The following is a 22,604-nucleotide window of genomic DNA, read 5'->3' as shown; positions in this document are numbered from 1 at the left end:
ATGGGAAGGCTGGAAAATTCCAGCCCCTGTCCCTGAGAAAGGGAAGAAACCAGTTTTTAGCCCATCAGAACTTAGAATCTTCCAGTTATGTCCAAATTGTAACCGGGTCTCAGTGATGTCATACCCTTTAATCTGGGTTTACTCTCCTACTTCACGATCCTAATGCAGGTCAAACAGTGAGTAGCTGGGGATAGACTACACTGAAAATAGTCAAAATACTACAGGAGGAGGATAGTGAAAACATCATATTGAGAATGGCATGTGAAAACCTGTCATTTTAATTCTCCTCCCACATTATTCCGAGTGAATGGGAGGGGCTAAAGCCTTGAAAAGAGTCACAAAATGGTGAAAAACTGTCACTTTCAATCAATAAAAAGCCCATGATGCTAATTCCTTTTCACTGTCTGTGCCGTTAGATCATTCTGACATGACACTTTATCTGCAGCATCATTTCTGAGACACCATTGGTCAGGGTTTTATTGGACTGGCTGAGAATGGGAGGTGGGGGAGCTGATAAATCAGGAGGGAGGGTGAGTGGTCGAGTGTCTGTTGCCTTCCCGCCACCAGGGCATTTTACCAGCGGCAAATGGGTCCTCCACCATGTAGGGAGACCACCAGGTGAACACTGGCGGCTTCTCTGCATGTTTGGTGCTGGGACCCTCCTAATCAGGCCCTCTGTGTCCCACAGAGGGCCCCCCCACCCCGGCACATGGCAATCACTGGGACAACACCACCCAGAGCCCTGGAAACCCTGACCTCACTTACCCTACTGTGAGGGCACCCAACACTGTTTCTGACTGGGTGCAGTTCCAACACTGACCACCTTTCCTGGTGGCGTTGCTGGGGCTGAAAAGCTGCCAGCCCTCTGATTGGTGGAATCTCAACCCTTAAAGGGACAGGAGCCCCAGTAGCAGCTGCGGGATTGGTGGGCAGAAGATTGAGCAGGGGCTACCCCAAACGGCCAAGGCGGGTTTGCCATCAGCTTTCCCGTCCATTGTCAGGCCAACAACCCACCCCCACTGAGCCGTAGCTCGGAGACTCGTTGTCATTCATTTTCATTTTTAAGGTTAGGCCCAGTATTGTGGTGATCGTTTTGTTACAGCGATATTGGGAGTGTTGTGGTGCAGTGAATGATGGTTTTGTACTGATGTTACCATTGGGTGTTTTGGTTCTGCACAGACCGACATGGTGCTCAGAGCAGCCGTCAGTCACCCTTTTGGAATCCCCTTCCCTCCAAACAAGAGGCAGATCAACTCCTGCAACATTTGCCAGCTTTGTTTCAACTCCCAGGTCAGTCTGTCCTTTTAACTTGGGCCAGTTCACGGGATTAGAACAAAACACTTGTGGAGAACATTTCAAAACACTGTCTATTGTTTTATGTTGGTGGCAGAAAAAAATACAAATACTAATAACTTGCCTAATACGTGGACCAGCTTTTAGACATCCTTTAATAGGATCATATCCTGAGCCCCTCTCTCAGCCCATGTCTATCTATCCCTCTTCCTCACCCTGCCCCCTTCCTTGTCTCACTCTCTCCCTATTCCTGTCCCTCTCCCCTCTCCTGTCCCTCTCTCCCCACTCCTGTCCCTCTCTGTCTGTCCCTCTCCCCCTGTCCCTCTCTTCCCACTCCTGTCCCTCTCTCCCCTCCCCTGTCCTTCTCCCCACTCCTGTCTCCTTCTTCCCTCTGCTGTTCCCCATCTCCCCACTCCTGTCCCTCTCTCCTCACTCCTGTCCCTCTCTCCTCACTCCTGTCCCTCTCTCCTCACTCCTGTCCCTCTCTCCTCACTCCTGTCCCTCTCTCCCCTCCTGTGCTTCCTCTCTCTCTGCCACTTTCTCTCTCTCTCTCTTCACATATGTTCTGCTTGCTCAGCCTTTCCAAATGCAGAAAACCCAGTGGTGAAGGATGGAATACTGGAGCCCAGTCTTTATTCACTGACAGGCTTTATTTGCAGAGGCACACATGTCAGACTGTGTACCTCCAACAAAAAGAAAACCCTCTTTCAGTTTGCTACTATTCCTCTTTTAAGGCACGACAACAAATTGATTGCCCCATTTAAAACAGCTCCACTGATCCATTGTGGCAAAAGCAAACCAAAACTTTGAAGGAAACTTAAATTAAATGTGATTTCCGGTATTGATCATGCATTCCAAACCCCCAGCCTCTGGTACCCTGCAGTCACAGAGGGCCTCAACCATACTGGTGGACGTGGCATGCTCCCCCCACCACCCCAGAGCCACCAGAAGAGAGACAGGCAGTCAGGCTACCCACTCGACTGCCCACTGCCTTTCCCAATTAATGGTCATCTTGGACAGGCCCAGGAGCAGACCAACGAGGAGGTCCTCTGATCTATCTGCCCCCACCCCTCCTCCTCACTGGGTGGCCAAAGATTAGGAGCTTGTGGCTGAAGTGCAACCAGAAATTAAGGAGGAGACCTTTCAGATAATGGAGGAGATGCTGCAATGCCCCACACTCTGTATCAATAAGAACCATAGACTTCTCCAGGCCGCAGAGACTACAAGCTGCCTGAGTATGGCTAACCATCTATTGCACGGGACTGCCATATGCTACACTCTCCCTGCCAAATCCCCGATAGACAAAGGGAGGACCCCCACATAAAAAGCCCACCACTGGAGGCATCCACCTCCCCCCAGATGGCAGGATGGAACATGATGGTGAGTCCAGATGGTTGACAGGCACGAAGAAGTGGAGAGTGTGGAAGAGGATTCTTGAAGAGTCATAAGTGATCTCATTGAAACTTACAAAAGGCGTGACAGGGTAGATGTAGATAGGATGAATCCCCTGGCTGGGGGGCCTAGAACCAGGGGTTACAATCTCAGAAAGGAAATTTAAGATTGAAATAAGGAGGAATTTCTTCACTCAGGGGGTGGCAAATCTTTGGAATTCTCCACCCCCGAGGGCTGTGGAACATCGAGCATGTTCAAAACAGAAATTGATAGATTTCTGGAGACTAATGACATCAAGGGATATGGAGATAGTGCGGGAAAGTGATGCTGAGGTAGATGATCAGCAATGATCTAATTGAATGGTGAAGCAGCTGGGGCCTAAGCACTGATCCTTGCGGTACCTCACTAGTCACAGCCTGCCAACCTGAGAACCATCCCTTTATCCCTACTCTCTGTTTTCTGTCCGTTAACCAATCCTTAACCCATGTCAGTATATTATCCCCAAACACATGTGCTCTAGTTTTGCTTACTAACCTCTTTTGCTGGACTTTATTGAAAGCCCCCTGAAAATCCAGTACACCACATCCATTGCCAACCCCCATCCCACCCCTTATCCATTCTGCTGGTTACATCCTCAAAAAACATTAACAGGTTTGTCAAACATGATTTTCCTTTCAGAAATCCAAGTTGACTCTGCCCAATCCTACTGTTATTTCCTAAGTATCCTTAACATCCATCTAAATATCCATCACATCCTTTTGAATAGATTCTATCATTTTCCCTACTACTGATGTCAGGCTAAACAGGCCTGTAGTTCCCTATTTTCTCTCTTCCTCCTTTCTTAAATAGTGGAGTTGCATTTGCTACTTTCCAGTCTCCAGGAACTGTTCCAGAATCTATAGAATTTCAGATGATGACCACCAATGCATCCACTATCTCCACAGCCACCTCTTTCAATACTCTGGGACGTAGATCATGTCCAGGGATTTAACAGTCCCATTCATTTCTCCAGTATTACATTTTTACTAATGCTAAATTTTTTTCAGTCCCTCATTCTCACTAGCCCCTGGGTTCTCTAGTATTTCTGGGAGGTTTTTTGTATTCTCCTCCGTGAAGACAGACACAAAGTATTTGTTTAGTTTCTCTGCCATTTCCTCATTCCCTGTTATAGATGCTCCTGTCTCTTCCTGTATTGGGCCCACATTTGTCTTTACTAAACTTTTCCCTTTTACACACCAACAGAAGTTTTTACAGTCCATTTTTAAGTTTCCTGCTAGTTTACTTTCATATTTTACTTTCTCTTTCTTTATCAGTTTCTCGATCCTCCTTTGCTGCAGTTTAAACTGCTCCCAATCCTCAGACTTACTACTTTTTGGCAACTTTATAAGCCTCTTCTTTTGTCCTAATACAATCTTAAACTTCTCTTGTTAGCCATGGCTGGATCACTTTTCCTGCTGAGATTTTGTGCCCTAAAGGAATGTAAATTTGACAGAATTTTACATTAAGTTTAAAATTGACTTAGTTCAATCTGGAATTAGGGTCTTAAATCTAAACGAAGGAAACTACGAATGTATGAGGGGCAAATTGACTGTGGTAGATTGGGAAACTACATTAGAAGGTATGATTGTAGACAGGCAATGGAGAGGTTCCTTTGCAAGATTATTAATTAGCTCTTTCTCATTGCACAACAACAGACCTAAAATAGCCCATTCTCCAGTTGGTTCCCTAACATGTTGTTCAAGAAAACAGTATGCATTCCAGGAATTCATCCTCCACAGAATTGTTACTAATTAGGTTTACCCAAGGCAGGATTTTACCTCAAACAAAAAACAAAAATTGCTGGAGAAACTCAGCAGGTCTGACATCATCTGTGGAGAGAAAGACAGAGTTAACTTTCTGAGTCTGTATGACTCTTCTTCAGAACAGGATTTTACCTCCTCGGTTGGGCACAGCGGGCGGGCCCGGGAGTGGTTGTGAAGCGAACTGGTGCCCCATATCGGGCCCCGACATTGATTTCATGCTGGCTGGTCAATTAATGGCCAGGCAGTGTGAAACGCACGTGACAACGCCAAGCGCTGCCGGGGTGGGGGCAGGGGCAGGGTGAGCACGGAAGTTTGTGCATGCACGCGGGTGCGCACAGTGATAGCTCCCTGATACACAGAGCTGCCTCAGGGAGCTGAATATTTTTAAAATAAAAAATAAAAAACTTACAAATGTTAAAAACATGTCCTCTCATGTGAATTTGTCACGAGCAGGGACTTGATATAAATGACACCTCAACATTTAAAAAAAAAATTGAATTCCTGTTGGAAACCTCGTCCCGCCCATGGATGAGGTTTCATAAAAAATCCAAAGGCCGCCTGGCTGATTGACCTGCCGGCCAACCGGAAGGGTGGACGGGCAGTGAAAAATTGAACTCTATTAATACTTTAATGGCCTTAATGGGCCTGTTAATTGTCGGCAGGCATGCTGACAACTCCTGCGCGCGCCCGCCGACCGAAATATTGAGTGAGTGTGCGATGATATTGGGACGCTTACCCGACGTCATCGTCTGTCACTTTACGCTCAAGCAGGTGAGGCATGTGCCCACCTGCTCAGCGAAAACTTCAGCCCCCAGTCTATATGTAGATTGAAGTTCCCCATGATTTCTGTATCACCTTTGTCACATGTACCTCTAATTTCCTGATTTAGACCATGCCCTATGTCACCACTACTGTTTGGTTCCCTATAGGCAACTCTTACCAAAGTTTGCAGCTCCTTGCTGTTTCTTAGCTCCACCCAAACATCTTGATCTTTTGATCTAAGATTCTCTCTCACTAACATACCTATCTCATCCTTTATTAGCATCACTACTCCATCTCCTTTTTCATTTTTGCCCATCCTTCCTAAACGTCAAATACTCTTGAACATTCAGTTCCCGCCCCTGCAGCCATGTTCTCCATAATGGCAATTAGATCATATCTGTTTACTTCTATTTGTGCCATCAGTTCATCTACCTTATTGTGAATGCTGTGCGCATTTAGGTAGTGTGCCTTTAATTCTGATTTTTAAAATCTTTTCCGCAACTTCTAGCCTAATCTGCTGGCGCGCTCTTAAGTTTGTATGCTTTGTCCCTTCCTGCTGCACTCAGATTATTAATTCCCTTATTGCTACCTTTCTCTCTTGCCTTGCCCTCTCTCGCTAATTTATCACATCTTCCTTCACCTGACCCTTCACTCCCACTATTTAGTTTAAAGTTCTCTCTACCACCCTAGTTAATGACTTGCCAGAACACTGGTCCTAGTGCAGTTCAGGCGAAGACCATCCCACCGGTACAGCTCCCACTTTCCTCAGTACTGCTCCCAGTGGCCCATGAATCGAAACCCATTTACAACACAAGGAGTAGGAGCAGGAGTAGACCACACAGCCCATTGAGCCTGCTCCGCCATTCAATATGATCTTGGGCTCCAACTCCATTTTCTTGCTCACTCCACATACCCTTTAACTCTCTGAGAGACCAAAAATAAGAAACTTTTAAGATTTAATTTAAATTAAAAATTTATATTTTTAAAATAAGAAATATTGCTCCCACACCAATCTTTGAGCCACACATGTAACTCTCTAATCTTGTTGACCATAATCCAATTTGCTTGTGGCTCAGGTAATAATTTAGTCTCTAGCTGATCATTCCCTCCACCAAGACCCTCTTTCTTAATTCTACCTATGTCGTTGGTACCATGACAACTGGATCCTCCTCCTCCCACTGCAAGTTCACCTCCAGCCCTGAGCAGTTGTCCTGAATCCTGGCACCTGGCAGGCAACACAGCCGTCTGGATTCATGCTCTCGGCTGCCATGTTGCCATGGTCAGTTTGCTCATCCACCCTGAAGCACCACTTTTGTCTACACAGGCTGCAAGAACCTCGAATCTGTTGGACAATTGGAAAGGCTGAGGCTCCTCTACTTCTACCTTCTGGCTCCCATACCTTTCTCACTTACAGTCACACCCTCCTCTCCCTGGCCATGGACCAAATCAGATGACCCCATCCTAAGGGGTATGACTACCTCCTGGAACAAAGTGTCTGGGTAACTTCCCCAGACTTGATATGTCACAATGTCTGCAGTCTGGCCTCCAGCTCAAAGATTCCTCTAGTCTTAGACACTTACTTAAGGTCAGTTTACCTTGGAAATGGCATATTGGTCCTAATTGCAAGGGGATAAGAGCACAAGAATAAGGAAGTCTTGCTACATTTGTACAGGGCTTTGGAGTGAGCGCTCCTGGAATATTGTGTGCAGTTTTGGTTTCCATGTTTAAGGAAGGATATATTTGCTTTGGAAGCTATACAGCGAAAATTCATTAGATTGGTTCCTGGGATGATGGGGTCATCCTATGATGAGAGGCTGAGTAAATTGGGTCTATATTCTCTGGACTTTAGAAGAATGAGAGGTAATCTCATTGAAAGATACAAGATTGTGAAGGGGCTTGACAGGGTGGACACTGAAGATTGTTTCCCCTGGCTGGGGGATCTAAAACATGGGGGCACAGTCTCAGGATAAGGGGCTTATCATTTAGGACTGAGACGAGGAGAAATTACCTCACTCAAAGGGTTGTAAATCTTTGGAATTCTCTGTCCCAGAGGGTTGTGGATGCTCCATCATTGAATATTAAGGCTGAGATGGGCAGATGTTTGAGGTGGATCAAGTGTCAGTCGGGGAACTTTTAGGGGACAGAGATCATTGTATCATAAGGTTGAGGTTGGTTATGGAAAAGGACAAGGAACAATCTCAAATAAGAATAATAAACTGGGGGAAATCCACCTTCAATGGGGTAAGAAAGGATTTGACCCAGGGAGATTGGAATCAAAAGTTGGCAGACAAAACTATAACTGAACAATGGGCTGAATTTAAAAAAGAGTAAGTTCAGGAACTGTCAAGTATATTCCAATGAAGGGGAAACGTAAGACAAACAAATCCATAGCTTCCTGGATGATGAAAGAGATAGAGATAAAGATAAAGAAGAAAAAGTGAGCTTATAACAGGTGTCAGGTAGAAAATACAACTGAGAACCAGGCTGAATACAGAAGGTTCAGAGAGGAATTGATAAAGCAAATAAGAGAAACAAAGAGAGAGTATGGGAAGAGACTGGCAGCTAACATAAAAGGGAATCCAAAAGCCATTTACTGGCATATAAATAATGAGTTGTGAAAAGAGGATTGGGGCTAATTAGGAATCATAAAGGGGATTTAGGTATGGAGGCAGGGGGCATGACTGAGGTATTAAATTAATATCTTGTATCTATCTTTACCAAGGAAGAAGATGCTGCCCAGGTCATGGTGCAAGAGGAGGTAGTTCAGACACTAGAAGGGTTTAAAATTGATAAGACCATAAGACCATAAGACATAGGAGCAGAAATTAGGCCATGCGGCCCATTGAGTCTGCTCCGCCATTCAATCATGGCTGATAAGTTTCTCAACCCCATTCTCCCGCCTTCTCCCCGTAACCTTTGATCCCCTTACCAATCAAGAACCTCTCTATCTCGGTCTTAAATACACTCAATGACCTGGCCTCCACAGCCTTCTGTGGCAATGAATTCCATAGATTCACCACTCTCTGGCTAAAGAAGTTTCTCCTCATCTCTGTTCTGGAGGAGCTATTAGATAGGCTGTCTGTACTTAAAAATTGAAAGAGCATCAGATACCTCTAAAGATACTGAGGGAAGTGGGAGTGGAAATTGCAGAGGCACTGGACATAATTTCCCAATCTTCCTTAGACTCAGCGGCAGTACCAGAGGACTGGAGAATTGCGAATGTTACGCCCTTGTTCAAAAAAGGCTGTAAAGATAAATCTAGCAATCACAGGCCAGTCAGTTTAAACTCTGTGTTTTGGGAAGCTTCTAGAAACGATTATTCAAAACAAAATTAATAGTCACTTCGACAAATGCAGGTTAATTAAGGAAAATCTGCATTGATTTGTGTTTAACTCCTTTTTATTTGAAGAGGTAACAGAGAGAGTTGATGAGGGTAAAACTGTTGATGTGGTGTACATGGACTTCCAAAAGGCATTTGATACAGTGCCGCACAACAGGCTTGTGAGAAAATTTACAGCTCAAGGAATAAAAGGGACAGTAACCGCATGGATACAAAATTGGCTGAGTGACAGGAAACAGAGAGTAATTGAGAACGGTTGTTTTGAGAGACCGGAGGAAGTTTTGTGGTGGTGTTCCCCAGGGATCAGTATTAGGACCCCTGCTCTCCCTGAATTAAATTAATGACCTAGACCTTGGTGTACAGGGCACAAGTTCAAAACTTGCAGATGATACAAAACTTGGAAGTAATGTGAACTATGAGGAGGATAGTGTAGAACTTCAAAAGGACTTAGGCAGGTTGGTGGAGAGGGTGGACAGGTGGCAGATGAAGGCCAATGCAGAGAAATATGAATTGATTCACTTTGGTAGGAAGAACATCGAGAGATAATTTAAAACAAAGGTAAAATTCTAAAAGGGATGCAGGAAAAGGGCGGCCTGGGTGTATATGTGTATAAATCATTGAAGTTGGCAGGACAGGTTGAGAGAACGGTTAATAAATCATATGGCATCTTGGCCTTTATTCGTAGGGGCATAGAGTACAAAGACAAGGAAGTTATATTAAGCTTGTATAAAACCCTGTTTAGCCTCAACTGGACTATTGTGTCCAGTTCTGGGCACCACACTTTAGGAAGGATGTGAAGGCATTAGATAGCATGTAGAAAAGATTCATAAAAATGGTTCCATGTTGAGCAACTTCAGTTACGTAGATAGATTGGAGAAATTGGGACTGTTTTCCTTGGAGAAGAGGAGGTTGACAGGAAATTTGATAGAGGTATTCAAAATCATGAAGGGTTTGGACAGAATAGAGACACTGTTCCTATTGGCGGAAAGATCGAAAACCGGAGGGCACTGATTTAAGGTAATTGAAAAAGAAGCAATGGCACCATGAGGTAATTTTTTTTCACACAGCGAGTGGTGAGGATCTGGAATGCACTGACAAGACTGTGGTGGAGGCTGGGTCAACTGAGGCTTTCAAGAGGGAATTGGATTATTATCTGAAAAGGAAGAATTTGCAGGGCTACGGGGAGAAGGTGGCGGAATTAGGTGAATTGTTCCTTCAGAGAGTCGCACAGACATGACAGGTTGAATGGCCTCTTGCTGTGCCATAACCATTCTATATTTCTAAAACCAAAATAATGGTTATTGGTAAGAATCCCACAAAACTAAAATTGGCAATCTGCATTGACAGAACCAATTGACAAAACAAGTTCAAATTAATATTTTAAACAGGGTACTAGCTAGATTGTTAAAGAGGGAATAAAGGGCTTCTTTTTACATCATTGGTGGGTGCCTAAGACTTATTGCTTACACTTCCTGCATCATGGTAATTTCATGTGTCCTGGGGGACCACGTATGCAGAAAGTGTCTCCAACAACTTGAGCTGAAGCTGAGGATTTCTGAGCTTGAGGAGCAGTTGGAGTCACTGCAGAGCATCTGGGAGGATGAGAGTTTCCTGAATTGTACATTCAGCTCTCAGGCAGTGAGAGCTCAGGATAGTAGGTGGATAGCCATCTGCAAGAGTAGGAAGAGGCAGGAAGAGCAGGAACTTTCAGGGTGTGTGCCACTCTCAAACTGGTACTCAGTACTGGAGGCCGTTGGGAGTGATACCCTGCTACTCTGAAGGAGTGCAGTCCAGACCATGGCACCAATGGACTGGGGACTGCACAGGAGGGAACAGTAAAATGTGGAAATGCTGTTGTTATAGGAGATTCTATAGTCAGGAGACAAACAAGCATTTCTGTAACTGTCATCATAAGTACTGCAAGGTGTGTTGCCTCCCTGGTGCCAGGGTAGATGACATCATGGAAAGGGTGAAGAATATTATGCAAGGGGAAGTGGGTGAGCCAGAAGTCATGGTACAAGTTGGTACCAGCGATACAGAGAGCACAGGTACTGAGGTCCTACAATCAGACTTTCAGGAGCTAGGGAGGAAGATAAAAAGTAGAACCTCGAAGGTAGTAATCTCTGGATTACTCCCAGTGCCATGTGCTAGCCAGAGTAGATATAGGAGTATAGGGAGTATCAATTCATGGTTTGAGTTATGAGGCAGGGCTTCAGGTTCTTGGGACATTGGGGAAGGAGGCACCTAGTCAAACAGGACAAGTCCAAGCACTGGAACCAATGCCGTCATGGGGAGGTTCACTACTGTGGTTGGGGAGGATTTAAACTGAATTGACAAGAGGGTGGGCACTAGCACGCAATAGTAGAATAAAGAAATAAGGTGCATAAAGTGAGAGTGTTGGGCAGTATGTAACGATATGGCAGGTGGTAATTGCCAGGCTGACCAAATCCCAAAGGGAAACTTGACCAAGCTATCACAACGATTTGCAATTTGTATTTTATCACAAGAATGTATGTGTACTGAAGTCAGAAGTAAAAAACCCCCTACCACTTTTGTAGATTTTAAACATTAAATTAAAACATTTATTAACAAAAGGAAAGAAAACTTAACCGCACAAGATTACAGTTACACAGTTAAAGTTAGTCGTATAATATTTCCCAGAAGATTTCTACTTAGCTAGACTCACAAATAAACACCCTTCTTCAGACAACAGTCCCAATAGATTCTTAATCTATAAAACATCCAGTAATATTACTGTAAGGCGCCCACTGTTGCTGTAAAGGATGTATTTCACAAACTTCTCTCTCCCTCTCACTTGACAGTGGAAATCCAAGGCTTGTAACAAAACCTTGCTTTCTGGAACAAGCAAGTACTTCTCTGGGGATGGCTATAGGCTGCTTTTTCACAGGTCTGTCTTCACACAGCCCACCATTCAAGATGTCACATGGTCACTCCTCATACAGCTTTCAATCATTCGTTAAATATATTTTCTCACCTTTTATCTTTTAAACCCATTGTTAGTAACCTTCTTTTAAAAGTTACCTTTCCCAGAATCTAAAAATCTTTCATGCTGTCATTATGGTCAGTGCTTTCAGGAAAAATAAACTTAATAACTTTGCTTTATTTATTTATGATCCTTGTCAGTTGTAAAACTTCTTTTCAGTCTCCTTGAAATTCAACAGCTAAAAGTTCACTCCTCATTTACCTCCTAATGTAAATTCTTATTGAGGCTATATCTACTGGGATCCCATCTTAGCTTATCCATCTCCACTTCAAAATGCCTGCTTTTACACTTAAACCCTTTGATGATTTAAATCTTGCAGTCTTACTGTCTTCAGTTTAATTAAATTAGTCTCACACACACACACACACACACACACACATGTACACAGCCCCCACAAGCCTGCTTCACAGTATCCCACAGTAATATTGGAAAAATGATATTTTATTTACAGCACTAGAGAAGGGAATAGTTCCATATTAGATAGGAGTGGACTAAGAAGGACTAAGGGGAATGCAGGCAGGATTACACTACATGTATGTAAACACACAAGGTGTGGTGAACAAGGATGATGAGCTACAAGCACAAAAGGCCATGTGGGTATATGATGTAGTAGCAATAATGGAAATGATGAAAACTGGGGGCCTAATATTCAAGGATATAAAGTGTTCCGAAATTATGGGGAAGGAACAAAAGGCAACACTGATTAGGGAAGACAATGTTGTGTTGGAAAAAGGGGATGTCCTTGAGGAGGCAAAGCCATAATCCGTTTGGTTAGAATCGAGAAACAAAAAGGGACATAATCACACTAATGGAGGCATTCTATAGGTTTCCAAATAGTGAGATAGAGGAGCAAATCTTCAGGGAAATGACAGAGACGTGCAAGAACTATAGAGCGGTGTTACTGGCAGACTTTAATTACCTGATTATTGATTGAGATAATGTTAGAGTCAGGGTTAGGAGGGGGGAGAGATTTTTGAAATGTGTTCAGGAGGACTTCTTTAATCAGTATATTCTCGATCCAACTAGAAAAGAAGCATTGTTGGATCTGATGCTGGGGAATGAGGTGGGTCAAGTGTCTGTGGGGAACATTTGGGTAAGAGTGATCATTGGGCGTTATGCTGGTGGGAAAACACGCTAGTCCAGAACAAGCCTGGACAAGTGTGACATGTAGAAGTTGGGACTTACCGTTAGGGCCTTGCTCAGATTGTGGCATCTGAGGAGCAGAAGATGCTGGAGCCCTGCAGCTACTGGACCCTGGAGGAACACATACATCACATGCTGGGTGGATACTCATTGACAAGGCTCCACTTCAAAGCAGCTCTCAGAAGGTGGGAGGTCTCCGTTGATGCGTCAGGCCTTCTTTGGAACATCACGACCTCGGCCATGGGCTGTTATGGATGATCAGTGATGGGGAGGAGAGAGGAAGGTATAGACGTGAGTGGGAGAGAAAGGCATACTGGGGGGGGTGAGGTTGGGGGGTACGAAGTTGTAGAGGGGGTGAGGTTATGACGGAGGTTGAACATGTCGGGGAATGGAGGGAGTAATGGGGGAGAATGCTGCAAGTGGGGAGATAGGTGTAAGGGGGAGGACGGAGTAAGGGAGGGAGTTCGGAGAGGGGAAGGTGTCCAGAGAGAGAATGAATTTTGGAGAGGGAAAGGTGTCCTGGGGGAGGAGAGAGTTGTGAGAGGGGAAGGTGTCTTGGGAGAGGAGGGAGTAAGAATAGAAGAGGGAGTAAGGGTGGAGGAGGGGGTAAGTGAAGGAGCATGTCGAGGTGAACGTGCAAGGGAGGGGTCTGTGGAGTCAATGAGTGCCTCCTGAGGAGCAAACTGAGGGTGGGCATGGTAGGAGGGAATGGTGAGTATGAGAGGGGGCAGCGGGAGTCAGTAGGGTGGGAGGGCGAGAGTGCGTCAGTAACAGTAGAAGGGGCGACGAGGGTGGTTGGTATGGACACAGAGGCAGACACACACCCTGGGGGTGGGAGGGAGGAGACGAGGGAGGTCAATGTGGATAGGGGTTGGATTCTCAGGAAGGTAGGGAATGTGCACGTTCACCTGGACATCCTGGAAAGAAAAGGGTTTGGGTTGGTAAGTGACGGTGAGGAGGTGGAAGGTGATGCCAGGGGGTCGACAGTGATGGGGGAAAGGACATGGATGACTGGAGGAGCGGAAAGGACAGGGGAGCTAATCCAGAACTTTACCATGAGCACATTTGTCAAATTGAAATTCATTGGAGCTTTGTGTTGGACAGGCATAGGTGTTGCATGGGAAATGCAGGTCAGCTCAGATGGACAACTGAACCCCAGTAGGCAGCATTGAAAATGCTAGGGACAGTAAAATGAGTGTAATGGGTGAAGGCTCCGCGTGCATGGGTGAGTGATTGCACGAGACTCCGAAAGACCATGCCACATGCACTTCTCCCTCCAGAATCACTCGTGGTCCAGCTGTTCTCCAAGTGTTGGGGAGCTTGGCTGAACCTGCCTCTTCCTGCTGCAGTCATGTGTCCGTGTGGTGACCACCAGATTGTGAACCCGAGCCTGCTCTAGATCCAGGTCCCACCGAGGTGTGTGTGTCTCTGCGCTGGTGCAGGGTGTGGGTAAGCGCTGTGATGGGTCTTCCAGGCTGCTTATTTCCAGCTCTTCAATGGAGGAAGTGTCCTCTTGGCTGGAGGTGAGGACCTAGATGGGGCTGAGGGACTGGCTGGCTGAGGGTGTTGGTCACTTGCCAGAGCTCCCTGTGAACCAAAGTAGAGATAATTAGTGCATGGCAGCAGAGTCAAAAACAGGAGAGAGAGCACTCGCGTTTCCGTTGAGAGAGGGATGATGTGGTGTAGGATCATCATGTGGGTGTGATGGAGATGTGAAGGTATGAGAGAGAGTTAGTGGTGTTGCCCCTTGAGGTGTGAGATCCCTGTGGATGTGTGATGGGTTTGTGAGTGTGTGAGTTGAGAGTGATGAGGTGGTTGACTTACCTTGGCAGAATGGATGAGATCATTCATGCTCTTCCTGCACTGGATGATGACCCCCTCTGTGCTCCGTTGGTGCTGACCACCTCTGCCACCATCTCCCAGACCCTGACTCTGGTGGACCTCCTGTGGCCAGAGTGCAGGTAGAGGACATCACGACGGCCTTCACTGCGTCTAGCAGGTGCCCCAGAGTGGCATCACTAAATTTGGGGGCTGTCGTCTTCTTTGCTTTTGGGACCACCTGTCACCTGGAGCAGTCCTGGTCTGGAGATATGAAGTAGGCCGCGCTCTGGTACATTTTAAATGTGGCGCCTGGAGCGAGGAAGCTCTGAGGTCACGGCGTGGTGGGAAAATCCGAGCCCAACCACCAGCGATCCGGCGTGTTTCCTGGGAATGCATTATTAATGAGACAGGACATGCCAGGAAGGGGACAACACGACGTAAAAAACCGCCATTGCGGCCGGCGGGTAAAATGTGGGAAAATGTGAAGTTGTTCAAACAAAAGAATAAATAAGTTGAGTATTACGGAGAACGACTGCAGAATTCCAAGGTGCAGAGGGATCTAGGTGTTCTAGTGCAAAAAGTTAATATGCAGGTACCGCAAATAATTAAGGCTGCTAATGGAATGCTGTCCTTTATTACAAGAGGGATTGAACATAAAAGTAAGGATGTTATTCTTCAGTTATACAGGGTATTGGTGAGATCACACCTCGAATACTTTATATAGTTTTGGTCTCCTTATTTAAGGAAAGATGTAAAGGTGTTGGAGGCGATTCAGAGGAGGTTTACTAGATTGATACCTGGAAAGAGTGGGTTGTCTTAAGAGGAAAGGTTGGACTGACCGGGCTTGTTTTCACTGGAGTTTGAAGAGTGAGGGGTCATTTGTCTGAAGTATACAAGATCCTGAACGGTATTGACAAGGTGGACGTGGAAAGGATGTTTCCTCTTGTGGGTGAGTCCAGAACTAGGGGGCACTGTTTTAAAATTAGGGGTTACCCTATTAGGACAGAGATGAGGAGAAATTTTTTCTCACAGAGGGTTATGTGACTTTGGAACTCTCTGCCTCAGAAGGTGGTGAAAGTGGTGGTCATTGAATATTTTTAAGGTGGAGGTAGATTCCCTTGTCAGGCAAGGGAATCAAAGGTTATCAGGGGTAAATGGGAATGTGGAACTTGAAACACAAACAGATCAGCCATGATCTTATGGAATGGCGGAGCAGGTTCAAGGGGCCAAATGGCCTACTCCTGCTCCTATTTCTTATGTTCATATTTTCACGCCCGCTACTGCACTTAGTGCAAATCTGGGATGATTCTGCCCATCATCTCATAAGGTTTAGATTAGTAATGGACAACAGCAAGGAACAATATAAAATAGAACATCTAGATTGGAATAACGCTAGTTTCAATCTGCTGAGAAGGGATCTAGCCAGGATGAAATAGAACCAGAGACTGACAGGAGAAACTGTAATGGAATAATGGGTGATATTTAAGGAGGAAATGTTTCAAGTACAGGCTGGTACACTCCGATAATGGTGAAAAGCAGGGGTACCTCCTTGGATGACAAGCGAGAAAGAGAACATGACGAAACAAAAAATACGGTGTATGATGGATGTCAGGTGAATTCTTCAAGCAAGAATCAGGTCAAGTACAATAGTTTGAAAGTGGAAGTGAAGAGGAACCTAAGACTGGCAAATAGAGAGTGAGAGAATCGAATGGCAATTGACATAAAATGGAACCCAAAATTCTTCTAGCAGCATGTAAATAGTAAGCGGATACTAAGAAGTGGAGTGGGTCCTATTTGGCACAAAGAAGGTGATATATGCTTAGAGGTGCAGGACAAGGCTTGAATACTTAATGGATGCTTTGTATTGGTGTTTGCTAAGGAGGAGGAACCTGTCAAAATATAGATAGAAGTGGAGATAGTGGAAGCAATGGATGGGGTGATAATTAAAAAAGAGAGGTGGTACAGGAAAGGTCCTGTCAACATCCTGAGGGTTACCATTGACCAGAAACTGAACTGGACTAGCCACATAAATACTGTGGCTACAAGAGTAGGTCTGAGGCTAGGAATCCCGAGACGAGTAACTCACCTCCTGACTCCCCAAGTTCTGTCCACCATCTACAAGCCACAAATCAGGAGTGTGATGGAATACTCCCCACTTGCCTGGATGAGTGCAGCTCCTACAACACTCAATAAGGTGGACATCATCCAGCTCACTTGATTGGCGCCCCATTGACCAACTTAAACATTCACTCCCTCCACCACCAACGCACAGTGGCATCAGTGTGTACCATCTACAAGATGCACTGCAGCAACTCACCAAGGCTCCTTCAGTAGCACCTTCCAAATCTGCAACCTCTACCACCTAGAAGGACAAAGCCAGCAGATACATGGCAACACCACCATGTGCAAGTCCCCCACCAAGTCACTCACCATCCTGACTTGGAAATATATCACCGTTCCTTCACTGTTGCTGGGTCAACGTCCTGGGACTCCCTTCCTAACAGCACTGTGGATGTCCCTACACCACATGGACTGCAGTGGTTCAAGAAGGCAGCTCACCACCACCTTTTCAAGGGTAATTAGGGATGGGCAATAAATGCTGGCCCAGCCAGTGAAGCCCACATCCCGTGAAAGAAAAAATATTAACATTAGGGTCCTTGTGGATTGCCAAAGCTACTGACTCTTTCATCGACATGTGGAGCACTGTGTATGATACTTGGCACCACACCGCTGGATATAATGCCCTTGGCAGGAGTACAGTGGAGGTTGCATAGATTAAGTTTCTATTCTTTGGGACATAGAAGATTACCGGTGAACTATTTGAAGATTTCAAGTTGATCAAAAAAGTTGATACTGTAGATAGAAACTGTTTCTGCTGATGAAACTCTCATCCAAGCATTTGTTAATTCTACACTTGATTATCAACATACGCCTGGCTGGTCTCTCACATTCTACCCTCTGTAAAGTTGAGGGCATCCAAATCTCTGCCGCCTATGTCCACACTCAAAGCAACCTTCTTATTATTAAAGTTATTAATCCACATCAACCCTGCGCTTGTTGACATATCCCAGTCCTGCAATGCCGTAATTTTAATTCTCATTTGTGCTTTCAAATTCCTCCATGGGCTCCCCCTCCCTATCTCGGTAACCCCCTTCAACCCCTACACACCCCCAACTCTGTAACCTCCTCCAGCCCCTACACCCCTCCCTATCTCTGTAACCCTCTCCAGCCCCTACACCCCTCCCTGTCTCTGTAACCCCCTCCAGCCCCTACAACCCTCCCTATCTCTGTAACCTCCTCCAGCCCCTACACCCCTCCCTATCTCTGTAACCTCCTCCAGCCCCTACACCCCTCCCTATCTCTGTAACCTCCTCCAACCCCTACACACCCCCAGCTCTGTAGCCTCCTCCAGCCCCTACACCCCTCCCTATCTCTGTAACCTCCTCCAGCCCCTACACCCCTCCCTGTCTCTGTAACCTCCTCCATCCCCTACACCCCTCCCTATCTCTGTAACCTCCTCCAACCCCTACACACCCCCAGCTCTGTAATCTCCTCCAGCCCCTACACCCCTCCCTATCTCTGTAACCTCCTCCAGCCCCTACACCCCTCCCTGTCTCTGTAACCTCCTCCATCCCCTACACCCCTCCTTATCTCTGTAACCTCCTCCAGCCTCTACACCCCTCCCTATCTCTGTAACCTCCTCCAGCCCTTACACCCCTCCTTATCTCTGTAACCTCCTCCAGCCCCTACACCCCTCCCTACCTCTGTAACCTCCTCCAGCCCCTACAACTCTCCCTATCTCTGTAACCTCCTCCAGCCCCAAGCTGTGCTTCTCCAATTCTGGCCTCTTGAACATCCTGACTGTCGTCTCTCTGCTATTAGCAGCTCCGCCTTCAGTTGGTTTAGCACTGACCTCTGGAATACTCTGTCTAACCCTCATCATCTGTCACATCTCTCCTCCTTTAAACTGATCCTTAAAATCTGTCTTAGTAGATATGGAGGTGGATTGATGTCTATCTATGAGTTAAAGCCAGTTGCTGCAAAGCAGATGAATGGTGAGTGGAGGCCTATTAAGCCAGTCCTTGTCCATGTTGCTTAGAGACTTCTGGCAGTTCTGTTGGGTGCGGAGATAGAGTGTTGGCATGAGGAGTATGTACAAGCCCTGTAATGACATGGAAATGAGGTAGGAAGACCTTACTTTCCTGGGTTTCCTGTGCTTGGCCGTTGCCCTACAACCATTTAATGGCATTGGGCCTCCATTGAAGAGGAAGTCCTGCCTCTAAGAGCTGCCGGGTGCTGTGCCACTGGCAGTTCCTGGGGTCTTGCCGGGGCCAGTCTAGCAGGTCCCAGAGAGGGGAGTGGGATCATGTTGGTGCCGGTGGGAGAAGACTCTTTAATCACCATCAATCAGCCACGTGAAGAGCCTCAGTTGGTCCACTGGTAAGCAAGCTGCCTGATGCATGGTTAAAATACCTGCGGGGCAGGTATGGGTTGATGGTGGGCATGGCACCAATGCAGTAGTGCCCAATTTTATGCCCCCATCGTTTGCCAACCTGTCCTGTAGGGACAGTGGGGGGCGTGCAGAACTCCAGCCTATGAGTGGTTTGGCTCTTCTTCTGCTGAAGTCAGATGGTTACAAGAAAACAAAATGGTCCTGGGAGGTGAAGCATCCCTTGGAAAGCAGTTCAAAGGTGGTAAAACTGCCAACTGCTGGAACTGCCTGTCAGCCCTTGGCTTTCCTCCCCAGCTTGGAGCTGTTCGGAGGCCTCTGGTCATAATGTGAACCTGAAAGTGAAAGCAAAGGATCGGGTCGCTGGGCCCTGCACTGACACTGATTACACAGAGACCTGGTTCCATGGCTCATATTGGTGAATCTGGTATCGAGAGGAACTCTGAGGTCTTTGCCCAGTGTTGGTGATTCTCAAACAGTTAAATGCAGTGCCGGTGACAGGAGCCGAGAGCCAGTGTGCCAGCACACTGTACCATGGGACAGTGAGCAGAGAGGCAGCACCTGCAATTCTCCAGATGACCAATCAACACCTACACAGGCAAAGAGCCAGTGTCCTTGCCACTGCTGAGACCCTCATTTGGTCAATGTCCACTGAAATCCAAATTAATACTAAAATAATACAAAACATAAAATTCAATAATTTAACAAACTCACAATTCATTTTTTGGGCAGTTGTTGGCTTATACTAGTGTAATTTCTGGGTTACTGGTAAAATGTCAGCTGTGGCTCAGTGGATGTCACTATTGCTGGTCATGGGTCAGAGGTCATGGTTCAACACTCCCAGCACAGTACTGAGAGAGCACTGTCCTGTTGGATGGTCAGTACTGAGAGAGCGCAGTCCTGTTGGATGGTCAGTACTGAGGGAGCACTCTACTGTTGGAGGGTCAGTACTGAGGGAGTGCTGCACTGTTGGAAGGTCATTACTGAGGGAGTGCTGCACTATTGGAGGGTCATTACTGAGGGAGCGCTGTACTGTTGGGGGGTCAGTACTGAGGGAGCGCTGTACTGTTGGAGGGACAGTACTGAGTGTGAGCGCTGTACTGTTGGAGGGTCAGTACTGAGTGTGAGCGCTGTAGTGTTGGAGGGTCAGTACTGAGGGGGTAATGCACTGTTGGAGAGTCAGTACTGAGGGAGCGCTGTACTGTTGAACAGTCAGTGCGGATGGAGCTACACTGTTGGAGGGTCAGTACTGAGGGAGTGCTACACTGTCGGACGGGAAGTACTGAGGGAGCGCTGTACTGTTGGAGGGTCAGTACTGTGGGAACGATGTCCTGTTGTAGGAGCAGTACTAAGGGAATGCTGCACTGTTGGAGGGTGAGTACTGAGTGAGTGCTGTACTGTTAGAGGGTCAGTATTGAGGGAGCGCTGAATTGTTGGAGAGACAATGCTGAGGGAGCACTCAACTGTTGGAGAGCCAGCACTTAGGCAGTGCTGCATTGTTAGAGGGACAGTATTGGGGAGCACTCTACTGTTGGAGGGTCAGTAGAGAGAGCGCTGTACTGTTGGAGGGTCAGTACTAAGCAAATACTGTACTGTTGGAGGGTCAGTACCGAGGAAGAGCTGCGCTGTCAGAGGGTCAGTACCAAGGGAGCGCTGTACTGATGGAGGGTCAGTACTGAGGGAGCGCTATGCTGTTGGAGGGTCAGTACTGAGGGAGCGCTGTGGTGTTGGAGGGTCAGTACTGAGGGGGTACTGCACTGTTGGATGGTCAGTACGGAGGGAGCACTGTATTGTTGGAGGATCAGTACTGAGAGAGTGCTGCACTGTTGGAGGGTCAGTACTGAGGGAGCACTCCACTGTTGGAGGGTCAGTACAGAGAGAGTGCTGAACTGTTGGAGAGTCAGTACTGAGAGAGTGCTGCACTGTTGGGAGGGGCAGTACTGAGGGAGTGCTGCACTGTTGGAGGCCCAGCCTGCGAAGCCCACATCTCATGAATGAATTTTAAAAAAATACTAAGGGTGTGCTGCACTGTTGGAGGGGCAGTACTGAGGGAGTGCTGCACTGTTGGAGGGGCAGTACTGAGGGAGTGCTGCACTGTTGGAGGGGCAGTACTGAGGGAGTGCTGCACTGTTGGAGGGGCAGTACTGAGGGAGTGCTGCACTGTTGGAGGGGCAGTACTGAGGGAGTGCTGCACTGTTGGAGGGGCAGTACTGAGGGAGTGCTGCACTGTTGGAGGGGCAGTACTGAGGGAGTGCTGCACTGTTGGAGGGGCAGTACTGAATTGAAGGGGCAGCATTACTGAGGAACTTTTTTTTTTATTCATTCACAGGTTGTGGGCTTCATTGGCTGGGCCAGCACTTTTATTGCCCGTCCTTAGTTTTCCTTGAACTGCTGCCCCAGGCCTGGCCTTTCAGATGAAATGTAAAATCGCGCAGGGCCCAATCTGTCCCTCAGGAGGATGTAAAAGATTCTGTGATTGATTGATTTACCTGAAGGCAGTTTCTGTCATTCTACACTTAGTGCATTTCCTCTTCCTGTTGGATTGGGATTAGCATCAGTATCCTGTACCCTGCCCCTGTACTAATTGTAATTCTAACCGTCAGCGCTCGGTGCTGAGTTTGATCACTGGTCTAGGATGCCTGAATCTATTGAAGAAGAAACTGATCTTTTAATATAATCTCCCTGGTATTGCAGTAACGAATGCTGCTCGCATTTCAGTCTATAGGCACTTCAAATATATCTTGTACCAAACTGCCTTCCTTGTGAAAAGCATTTCAGCCGAGGTTTAACCCCCAGATTTGCATTGTTTCTATTCCTCCTGTGCATTCACAAGGAAAGGTGGAATGTACCTGAGTAAATCAAACGCTGAACAATGATGTTGTGTTCATTTTAAATAACTTTAAACAGCCACAATAACAGATAGAGGAACGATGAACGATGTTTGGTGTTTGACAGTGAATGGAATTGCTTAGATCCTAGAAAAGTGTCAGTTTATCTCAGTCGGAACATTCTTACCCGAGTCACAAGGTTATTGCTTCAAGCCTGCTGCAGGACTTGAGCACACAATCTAGGCCGATACTCCCAGTACAAGGGGTGTGCTGCACTGTCAGACATGATGTGTTTGATAAGATGATAAACCCTTAGGTGGAAAAGCTCCATTTTGAAAAAGAGTTCTCCAAAACTGACCAACATCACTAAATCAGATAATGCAATATTTATACTTGTTGCTGGGATCATGCTTTGCATATTTAGGCTGCCTCTTTCCCCAAATTACAACAGGGTCAACAACATAAAATTACTTAAATCTTTTGGTTCTTTTTGAAATCCTGAGGTTGTGAAAAATCCTGCTCAAATTAAATTTCTGTTTCTCTTTCCATTGGTCAAGATTAACTTGAAGATTTGTTTTAGACTCAGACATTTACAGCACAGAAGGAGGCCATTCAGCCCATCACATCTGCATTGGTCAACAAAGATCTGACTACACTACACTAATCCCATCTCCAAATTTAAAACTTAAAGTCTGTTTCAGGACAGTTTCCTGAGATTAGGCTGCACTGAAAGAGGGAAAACTAGCTCTTGTATTTATATAAACAGAAA

General features: G+C 46.3%; 1 protein-coding gene across 1 annotated transcript in view; it reads left to right on the top strand.

Moving 5' to 3' along the window:
• Positions 1-1,219: 1,219 nt before the first annotated feature.
• The window catches only part of LOC144690847 (zinc finger protein 385D-like), a 72,739-nt gene continuing 51,354 nt past the window's right edge, over positions 1,220-22,604 (top strand). The window contains exon 1 of the mRNA XM_078558695.1: positions 1,220-1,290. The gene's annotated coding sequence lies outside the window, so the exon portion shown is untranslated. The remainder of the gene's footprint in view (positions 1,291-22,604) is intronic.

The sequence above is a fragment of the Cetorhinus maximus genome, chromosome 2 (assembly GCF_964194155.1).
Source record: "Cetorhinus maximus chromosome 2, sCetMax3.hap1.1, whole genome shotgun sequence".
NCBI classification, from domain to species: domain Eukaryota; kingdom Metazoa; phylum Chordata; class Chondrichthyes; order Lamniformes; family Cetorhinidae; genus Cetorhinus; species Cetorhinus maximus.
The sequence above is the reverse complement of the archived record's forward strand: the minus strand, read 5'-3'. Positions and strand labels throughout refer to the sequence as shown.